General features: G+C 39.9%; 1 protein-coding gene across 4 annotated transcripts in view; it reads right to left on the reverse strand.

Moving 5' to 3' along the window:
- HHLA2 (HERV-H LTR-associating 2) overlaps window positions 1-10,233 on the reverse strand; it is a 90,341-nt gene extending 80,108 nt beyond the window's left edge. For all 4 annotated transcript variants that reach the window (XM_017510423.2, XM_037732021.1, XM_037732022.1 and 1 more), the window contains exon 1: window positions 10,134-10,233. The gene's annotated coding sequence lies outside the window, so the exon portion shown is untranslated. The remainder of the gene's footprint in view (window positions 1-10,133) is intronic.
- Between the last annotated feature and the right edge of the window lie 611 nt (window positions 10,234-10,844).

The following is a 10,844-nucleotide window of genomic DNA, read 5'->3' on the forward strand; positions in this document are numbered from 1 at the left end:
CACACACACACACACACACACACACATACAGAGGGAGAGAGGGGTAGAGCTCAAGCAGGCCCAGATGGTTTTCCAGACAAATTCTGCTAAACTTCAAGGACAGTATTATTTAAACCCAGGCAAAGACTGTATGAGGACAGAGATAATCTATTGCACTAAGGAAAAGAGATCTAAAAACCTGGATGAAATGTTGTAAACCAAACGTAACAATGTTAAAACAGACAATGTATTATAACAGTGCTAATCATGTCCTCCAAGAAGCAGACACCAAAATGGGACATGATGTTCAAGGGATATTAGTGAGAAAATTCCTGTGAAGGGTAAAGGAGGGAAACAGAAGTCAGGAGAACTTTCCAACTGTGACGTTCAAGGAGAGAGGAAGGGCGGAAATGGAGTGAAACAAACACCAGGCTGCAGTAGTTCTAAGAAAGTTTTGTCAGATCACTGGGGAGCCCTTGCACCAAAGTCATCCATTAGCGGAGTCCCTCGTTAGCCTTGCCACTGTGCTCCATTACTGAGGGATGAATAATCAGTAGAGCAACAACTGACATCAGTCATGGCCATGACACAAAGGTGGTGATGGACCCAGAGAGCAGCACCTGGGGCTCCAATCGCCCACACTCTCTGCAGCAGATGTGAGCTCACATTTTCATGGCTGCCACAGTGCCCAAGTTGGGTTTTCTCCAGGAATCCAAAGAAGATTTAGCATTAGAGGATTTATAAATGTTATTTATCACATGTATCAGACCCAAGTCTTGTGTGACTCAGACTCCCTTGGCTCAAATGTGTCACTGACCTTAGCTGTCACTGGGAGGTTCTGATGAGTCATTTGCCCAAGAGTGCCAACGCTTTCTCCTTTGCCACCACCCAGAGCTGAGCCAACCAGCCACATATCTGGAGTGTCTGGTCCCTCCTGATACTTCTGGGATGCAATGGAACTCTATACTGCAGGGCATGGGACTTGGCAGCGAGCTGCTATTAAAGGGACTAAATAAAGACATTGGGATATACGGGACCATTTATTTCCTGTGAGGTAAATTTTAACCAACAGGAACAAGCAGATGCGGGCAGATGAATCCTCCCATCTTCTTTCCTCCCATGGAGGACTTTGAGACACAGTTTTTAATATCCCTCATTCAGAAAAGTCCTTAATGCTGAATGAATGCTCCGACCAAGTGAATTGCTGGGTCTCTTTTTGACTACTCACGAAGCAGTTGCGGCATGGTAATCTGTCCCTTCACAAAGCTGCCCATCTCTCCTTGCCTTCCTTCTGTTTTCCTTCTCCCTCACAGCCCTGAGTTTTTACCTCCCAAAGAAAGCATCAGCATTTTAATCCTTGCTTCAGGAGGATTGTTTTCAAGAAAACCCAAGCTAAAAGAATATTAAGCAGATTAGAGTTGAAAAACTCATCATCCAAATACATGCAGGAATAAATAGACAATATACAAAATAATTGTAAATACCTCATTAAATGAATAAAAGGCTTTAATATTACAAAGAATATGTCTGAAAACCCTATAAAAATAGAATCTTCAATGGGGAAAATTAGAAATATTCCTTTTAAAATCAATTATAAGGCAAGGATGCAAAATCAACCAGTAATCCCACTCAGGCAGTAAATATGACGATGTATTGTGGTAATCATGAATAGTTAACTAATGTAACTATTTATACAGCTGTAGGCAGGGTTAAGGGAAACTAACAAGAATGATGCTGTGTCTTAAGACCAGCAACATGGACAAGTACCCTAAGACCGGGCTGAAGGAGCAACTTCCCAGATCTAGAGAGATTAGGGACCTGCAGAACAGGCCTTTAGTAGGGAGGTGAAGCCCACTCTCAGACACAGTAGATTTGCAGTGTGTTGCTGAAGCCCTGAAAGCTCTAATATATTTGTAGTGGATTGACTAGTTGTCCTTCAAAATTTCATATCTACTGAGAAACTCAGACTCGGAGCTTATTTGAAAATAGGGTCTTTGTAGATGTAATTAAGGTAAAGATTGAGATGAAATCCTACTGGATTAGGCTGTGCCCTAAGTCCAGTGAGAGGTAGGAAAGGACACCTAGACAGCAGCAGAGACTGAAATTATATTGACACAAGGCAGGGAACATCAGAAGTCGCCAGACGTTGGCAGAGGCAAGGAAGGCGTCGCTCCTAGAATCTTAAGAAGTGCGGCCCTGCCAACGCCTTGATTTTGGTCTTCTAGCCTTCAGAACTGTGAGAGAATATGTTTTTGTCATTTTAAGCCACCATATTTGTGGTAGTTTGTTAATGGAGACCAAGAAAACTAATACAATGCCTAAATCTGGAGAGAAATCTCTCTTCTTTCTTGACTGTGGAGTAGTAGGAATGAAATGGGAACATAAATGATGGCATTGGCACATTGGCATGACAATGGGAGCACAACTTATAAAATGATACACTGAACGGGGAAAAACCACTCAAAACCCCAGTGCACTCCCCTTTAGATGCTACACTCACATATACACATCCCCAACTCAATGGTGTCAACACTGAAATGTGATATTCAGTAGGTCCAAAAATGAGAGTCAGTTCAGTTATCTGACAAAAAGTTTATTTCCACCCATGCCAATAAATCAGCCTAAGAAAATAAGGTAACACACAAAATATCCAGCCATCAGGGTCACCTGATGTGAGGGGATGGTGATAGTGGTTGCAATAATGGATCCTAGGTCTCAGACAAAATGAGGAAAAAAAAAATCAAGAGCCCATCACACACCTACTATGTCAGAACTGGTTTGATTACCCAGCCACTAACTGAGCAAAATAAAAAAATGACATGCTACGTAACATACATTATAGTCACAAAGAGGTGGGGTACAGGAATGGCATGCAAATGACCAAAAATAAAAATAAAAAAAAGCCCAACCTGGAACAGTTCAAAGAACAGAAAGAAAACCTTCACTTATATTAGTCTATGCCCTCTAGAAAAATTATACAAAACAGTAATATTTTTATATTAGAAATACCCAGATTATGTACACAACAAAACAAGTACTCAAAAACAAGCTGAAAAAAAATAATAGATGAAAAGAGGATTGTAGGCTGGAGAAAGCAAAATATGGACTAAAATTTCCAGAGATGACTAATAAGAACATAGAGCTAGCAAAGCACAGAAGAGATGTCACTGAAAGCCAAAGTAGAGGAAGATTCGAGGTATCTTGATGAATTCGGATGAAAGAGATGAATGCACTAGATGAGGCTGAGCTATAGAGCATAAATTGAATGCAATTAGATAAGGTCACATGATAGCACATAAATGATACAATATAAGGATAATGGATATTGGCTTCTGAAGTCAAGAACTCATCAAACCAAAGAGTTGACACATAAATAAACATAAGAAAACTTCCCTAGAATGAAGACAGAATTCAATCTGTTGATCTAAAGTTTCCACATCCTAGGAAAAATAGATACAGGAAACTCAGAACCAAGACATATCTGAATTAAGCAGATGAATGCCAAATAAAGGGAAGAAATATTTTACTCTTTTGCCTCAACAAGCAACAAAGAGGTAGGGCATGGGTGGAGAAGAAGAAAAAGAAGTTCTGACCTCTCCACAAAAGACAACAGAGGATACTGATTCCAGGATTTTTTATTTCCTATTAGTGTGTGCTGTTTTCAGGGAGAGAGCCAGCCCAGAATAGAAAAAGCAGTACCAGGAGGCATTTCTAATAAATGCCCTGAAGGAATTTATTTCCTCCTCTCTCCTCTTCTCTCTTCCCCTCTTCTCTCTTGACTTCAAGACGGTATGGCACAATTTCTCCTGTGAATCAGGCCTCCAACAATAAAATTACAAAAAGGCTCACTGCAGCCTCTGCCTCCTGGGTTCAAGCAATTCTCCTGCCTCAGCCTCCCGAGTAGCTGGAAGGAGAGTAAAGCAGCATTTGCTTTAGACCTGAGAAAAGCCTGTGTGGCAAGGAAATACTAAAGAAGTGTTTCCAACTTGAATTGGGGAAAACAAAATGAAACTGAAAACTAATTCAAAAAAGTCGACTACTTGACTTGAAGAGAGTTGAATGTCTTGGATTGTCAGAATCAAGGAATCCCCATGTGGAATTTAAACCAATCAAAGTACGATTAGCAGGGGGAAAAGCTGGGAGAGATATTAGTCAATAAAATGTCTGTCTCAGCATATTATCAAGATGAGAAGGGGTAGGAGGTTGAATTCTTGATGGTAAAATATTTACAGGTTTCAGTAATCATGGTTTCCAGGTATCATGCTGTTTCAGACCTGTTATCAAATGACTAATTAACCAGCAAAACATAAAATGAAATCAGGTATTTTCTCTTTCAAACTCATTTACATACCATTTTAAAGTCAGACTGTTTAATCCTCATGCTAAAATATTCATTTCCCTACTACAAAAATTAGATCTATGTAACTCGTAAGTGTACATTCTTGTATGAATTAGATGGCGAATATAAATAGCAACACAGAAGTCAAATCTAGATTGTTACTTGTCTTATGTCCTAAATCATAGCACATCTCAACTTTCTTCTAAAATTAGAATACCAACCCAACACCCCAGCTCAGTGATTGGATTACCTTTCATATGGTACCGGCAGAACACACCCCACTGAGTTCATAGGCAATGCTTGGTAAATGTGAGCCACTCAGATAAAACCAACAGAGAAGCAGAAGAGAAACAATAGAACAGTTAAGGTAGGGAGCAGGAAGCAGGGAAAAGTAAAATGTGCTGCCTGGTTCCAAGAAGAAAGGAGGAGGCAAGATGACCTTGAGCCTGCTTGAGTTAAGGGAGAAAGGAGTAGAATCCTTATGAGAAAAGATTACAAGAATTCGCCAAACAGATTAAAACTACCAGGGGCCACCCTCCAATCTCAAAAGGGAAAGAGAAACAATATAGTCTCTCAAATTAGCCTACGGAAGAAAATAGGAGTATCAGAGCGAAGGACAATTGAAATAATTGGTGGCAAGAAAGGAAAATGGTGGTGGGAGAAAAATAAGGGGCAAGAACTGAATTGAATAGGAGTTGCCGTAATAAAAAAGACTGCAAGAAGATAACTCTAGAAGAAAGCAAATCCCTCAAAAACAACAGAGGTGTTTGGAATCCTCAGAAAAGTAAATAAAAGTGGGAGAATAGAACCTGTACATACTTAGTATTCAGTCATCTATTTCTGCAGTCACATCTCTGGAATTCACAGGCAAGACAAAAGAACAGTAAAAAGAGGTAAAAAGCTTTTCAAAGACAGCTTGCAGAACTATGTCAGTGCATGCAACGCTAAAAGCACAAGAACGAACAAGAATTAGAAATGTAATCTACAAAGCACACTTAGGATATAATGTTGTTTTGCATATAAAATAGAAAGCTAAATTCAACGGGGGAAATTGGTTTGGAGGGCCTAGGTCTCTTCACACTCAAATTTTAAGGAGACTAACTCTCAGATTGGAAGACAGAAATTAGAAGAGATATGTGTGCATGTATAATTTCTTCCTTTCCAGTGTGAAAGAAAATTCTCTTCTTTCATTTCATTGTACTGCTATGAAATATTTCAGCTGTTTTAGAAGCTAAACTTAAATATTTGATGTCGTTAGTCATTTTTGATTAGTTAATTCCAAGATTAAAGCATATTTTGATAAATGTGAGAGCATTATTAAAATAAAGTGTGCGGGAATCTAGATTTCTGTTGCAAGCAGTAAGAACAACATCCTGGAACTGGCATAGACAACAAAGGAAATCTTTGGAGAAACATAACTGAGGCTTCTGGGAGCCTCCGGCCAGCTCTACCTAGGACACATGACACCAGGTCTCATGTCTCTGCTTTGCCTCCTGTGGGTTTACCTTATACACAGTCTAGCTTCCATCGCGATAACAAAGTGGCTGTAGATGTTTCAGGCCTGGCATCGCACACCGCTAAGCCCAGGTGAAAAGAACTGGAGCTTCAGCAGAATACCTTGTTAAGGAGAGACGCAGATTTCCTGGGAGCCCCAGTAAACCATGTTTTTCCTATTATTGGCTCACCTGGTTTATATTCCTATCGTACCCATCACTCTGGCTTTCCCTACCCCCTAGCTGGTTTCGTCTAAGAGCACTATTTTAATAAATCACTTGCACCTGAATCTTTGACTCATCGACTCCTTGTGGTGAAATCCTCTCTGTGAAACAAAGGCATGCACTAAAACCCTGTGGCAGGCTGTCCTTCAATTCCCTGGGCTGTTTCTTCGCACCCTGCCTCCTGTCTCTGCAAAAGCTGGTACATCATGCTGTGAACAGGACACCTGCTTACTCATCTTCTCACACACTGCCTCTCCCAGGTTCTGTGCTGCTTCCCCTCGACCCACCCAGCCTTCCCCTTCTGTTGCTCCTCTCAAAGCTCTTCCCTGGTCAGGGGTTTGAGACCAGTGTGGCCAACATGGTGAAACCTTGTCTCTACTTAAAAATAAAAAAAAATTAGCCAGGTGTGGTGACGTGCACCTGTAATCCCAGCTACTCGGAGGCTGAGGGAGGAGTATTGCATGAACCTGGGAGGTAGAGGTTGGGGTGAGCAGGGAGCACACCGTTGCACTCCAGCCCGGGCGACAGAGTGAGACTCTGTCTCCAATTAAAAAAAAAAATCTCTTCCTTGTGTCCTCTGAAAACATCATTAGACAATAAACTGCCTGTTACCCACAGCCTGCTCTGATTCCTGCTGCCTTCCAGCCTCAGCTGGAACTCAATTCTTTCCCCAAAGCACCATTTCCCCATCTCCTTTTTCTCAAGAAGAGTTGCTCATTTTCCCATCTTCTCGCCACACTGGAATCTGAAAATAAAGCTGGCAGCCTCTTCCAACAACTGTGCTCTTTCCAAGCCATTGCTCTGTATCTTTAGGGAATCTATAGCTCACTGTGGGAATTTAAATTTATTCTAGAGTGACCCTTGCTCCTACACAAAAGGGTAACAGGGAGTATCAATTGTATTTAAGCTGAATGGGGCATATCTGGTTGGGTTAGAGTATTATTTGTACTTTTATGGGTCAAATATTTAAGAAATACTTGTCACTTGGGTCATCTGAGCTTTTCTATGCCTCTTTCTCCTCTCTTACCTACTAAATTCTTATCAGCAAATCTAAAACTCTAGGAAGAAAAAGACAAGAACTCCCAAACCAGTTACTTCTACTCCACTCAGCCTAGTATTTCCACAGATAGATTCCTGCATTTATCACCCAGAGCTTTCTATTCCACCTCTGAACTCACAAACTCAGAACATACTACACCAATGGAATTCTTCACAACATGATGACTCCTCCCCTTTTTCTTTTCCACCACATTAACAATATTTCTAAGCTCTGACACCATCAATTTCACCCTTTTCACTTATTTTCTATAGTAAATACATACTATATTTATGTAACATACTTATATATTTATGTATTGTAATAGTTATATGATGGAGATACATATATATATTTCCTGGGTCTTTTACAAAAGTGATTTAACTTTTTGCCTTTTTTTTTTTTAAACTAAGTTTATTTTCCTTGTTGCCAAGTTGATATAAATACAGAGCTACTAGCTTAGCGTGCATGTAATTAGGAATATAATTTGTCAATTTGTAAATAGAAATATTACAAAAGTCAGGCCTAGTAACATTAATTTTCTGTAACTGACAGGGCATTTTAGTGATCGTAGTTAAGGGATGTAGATATGGGACAGAAAGGAAAGACAAAATATTTTTTTCTTCAGAAGGTGCTCTCGGTGATGCCTCTAATCTACGTTAAACTAGATAGAAAGGATCTTATTTCTCAAAGATAGTCTCTAAGACAGACCTGGATAGCTGTGGAGAAGACATCCCTCCTGAAACAGAAGTGTTAAAGTAAGAGAGCTCCAAGTATACATTTGCCTATCTTTGTATCTTAATTTCTTATCACTTGGTAATTAGTAGTTTGAACTCTAAATGGCTGGTAAGGAGCAATGTGCAATGACAGATTATAAGATTCCAAGGTCAAGGACTAAGAAAAAACAAGCCCCCACCTTTTACTCAGAATTTTAAAATGAGCCTCTGAGAGGACATTTAACAGTTTTTATAGAGAGAAAAATATCTGAATCTGCAGTTATTTATAAGAAGCTGCAACTGCTAGCTGCATTCTAGTCTCTAACAGAAAAAGATGCGATAGAGTACATTTATCTCAGATACCTGCTGGAAATGAATATCCAGAGAGAAGCAAGCCTCCAAGGGTGAAGCCTGTGCTGAAAAAGAGGTATATGCATTCTATTGAAGATGGTAGGGTAAAAAAGGCCTGCAAATACATACTGGGAACTTTAGTTGGGGCTAAAGTAGAGGGATTTTGAACATATTAACACCACAACTGAATATCAAGGAAAGGTGTGTATGTGTTATAAAGACAGTATTGTGTTAGAAAGGAGAACCTAAAATTATAGTAAGCCAGAATAGCAGGATTTTGCAGGTGGCATGTTTATAGCCCCAGTTAAGTGGAATGAACTTCAATCTTTTTTCTATGAGAGTCAGGTCAGAGTCCTAGGGAGGGAATACCTAACAGCTAGTCTCATCTGAGAGAAGAATAAGGAGGAAGGAATTTTTCTTGAGTAGGCAATTGGTCTTCCCAGAAATTAAGTCAGGAAGCAACTGGCTCTCTGATAGCCCCTGGGCTGCTGCTATGTAGCTGCTTGGAAAAGAGGTGTTTATTCCTACTAGGCAGGGGAAAGGTTTGCATGCCTGCAGTCAGAAGTCGGACAGACACTTGAAGCCTCAAAGATGATGCTGGTTATGTAACTCAGAACAAACGCTCCACTCCTGGGCGAGTCTCTAGGAAGTCAGAGTTGGCATGACAGCCTCAGGAGGAAAAACACCTCATCTGATGCCTTACTACGTGACCTACCCTGGTTACTGACCAGAGCAAGGAGGAGCCACCCAGGATCGTTGGTTAATGATCAAAATATTCAGACAGCTATGGTCTCCTTTAAGCACCTGGAAGAAAACTCAACACAGGAACTGGTTTCTTTCCCAGCTCAGGCCAACTGATAGAGCATGCTGGTGGGCCACACACCAAAAGCAGGATTCATTCATGGATTCATTTAAGAGCCACTAAACTTCAGGTTACTCAATATTATGATATAGGAAATTACTCGTCTTTTACATCTACATTCTGAAATAATATTTATTAAACACTTTCTACATAACCAGGCACTTTGCTAAGCACCTTAATAAATTTCATTTAATCTTCACAGCAATCCTAGGAACTTATGTCTACCCCCATTGTACAGATTCAGAAACTGGGCCAGAGAAAAATATACAACTGGTTAATGATGAAGTCGGTGATTGCATCAAGGATGATTTGACTCTCTAAACCTTTGCCACCACACTTTATTACATCTTTGAATTAAAATATGCTTATAAATGGGATATGACACCAATTTACCATTTTGGACAGAAATTATTTCCTACAAGTTTCTAAGAAATCAGGAAATGCAAGTTTGCTTTGTCAAGTACCAATGACACACACAAAAAACTAAGTTCCCCGTGAATACTTTTTTCTATTGTTCAAAGTCCCAAACAACAGAAATCCAATGAGAATTGAATCTAAACTTTTCAACCTTTTTTTAGGCATCAAAAATGACATAAACTTAATGATTCTCCCTTGCGACAGTGGAAATATCCAGGAGACTTCTAAGTTTCTTGTTTTAGAATTCAAAGATCACGATTCTTCTGCAAGATAACCACGGCTATAGTCCTTTTGTTTCCACCACAGAATGGAAAGCAGTGCATCCTTGGAGCAGCTAATAAGCCTCTGTCGTATAACTAGATAGACAATTACAAGTAAGAATACACCCTCAGAGATTTGTTTAAAGGTCTCAGATAATTTTCAGAACAAACATTGCTCATCCCTCCTTCACTGTCTTATTAGAGTGTTCGGCCTTTTCCTCATTTTTGCTAAGTTCTTTTATTTGAAATATATCAGCATGGTAAAGAAAACCTCTTACTAAATATTTGTTTGCCACATATGCACAATATATAGTATGTGCACTAAATCCATTTAAAACATCAGTCACTCATTTTTTCCTAACAAGAAAATCAAGTGTCAAGTAAAAAACCACACATATTTGATTTATTCATGCCCACTTTTAAGTTCTAGGTATAAATAACTTAGAAATCCTTACCTTACTTAGAAATTCATACCTTCTAGTCAAATGCTAAGTAGTCCATAAGAAGAAACATTGGATTCAGCTATGTTTTTCAGAGAGCAAAGTCTAAGGTACATTTGATTAGTTACCTATGACAGACCAACGAAATGACTCACGTGATCACCAAGGGCTCCCTCCTTCAAACTAAGCCCCACCCAAATCTGAGTCAGTACAGATCTGAAAAGTCCAGAAATTAGAAGATGCAGTTTCAGATAATGTGTTGATCAGCTAAGCACTGACCTGTGGGAACAGCAGGACTCTGGTTTCCATGCTATGGTATCAGTTTCACCGTCACGTGATGCAGGGAACTTCCTGAGGTGGGACTGCCTGTGACTTGTCTAGTTTGCTGCAGATTTGTAAAGAAAATTGTGTAGCTGGTTGCAGTGGGTTCTGTGAGAAAGAACATTACCCTACACAAAGTTCATCTGCACTTACAATTCCCGTTGCAGTTCTGGTTACCAGAACACCCAAGCTTAAACTCAGCTTCAGAGAAAAGCCTTCTTTGTAAAGACCTCCCTGAATTCCACACAGAGTCAGGCAATGCCCAGCCTCTAGGCTATCATATTACTTAATCTCTCTCTCCCTCAGAGTCACATGCATGGCACACATGCACATGCAACAGATGCTAGGAGTCAGGCTTTGCTCATTGCTGTATCCCAAACAACTACCACTTACTTACTAGCACAT

The sequence above is a fragment of the Cebus imitator genome, unplaced genomic scaffold (assembly GCF_001604975.1).
Source record: "Cebus imitator isolate Cc_AM_T3 unplaced genomic scaffold, Cebus_imitator-1.0 Scaffold439, whole genome shotgun sequence".
Lineage (NCBI taxonomy): Eukaryota > Metazoa > Chordata > Mammalia > Primates > Cebidae > Cebus > Cebus imitator.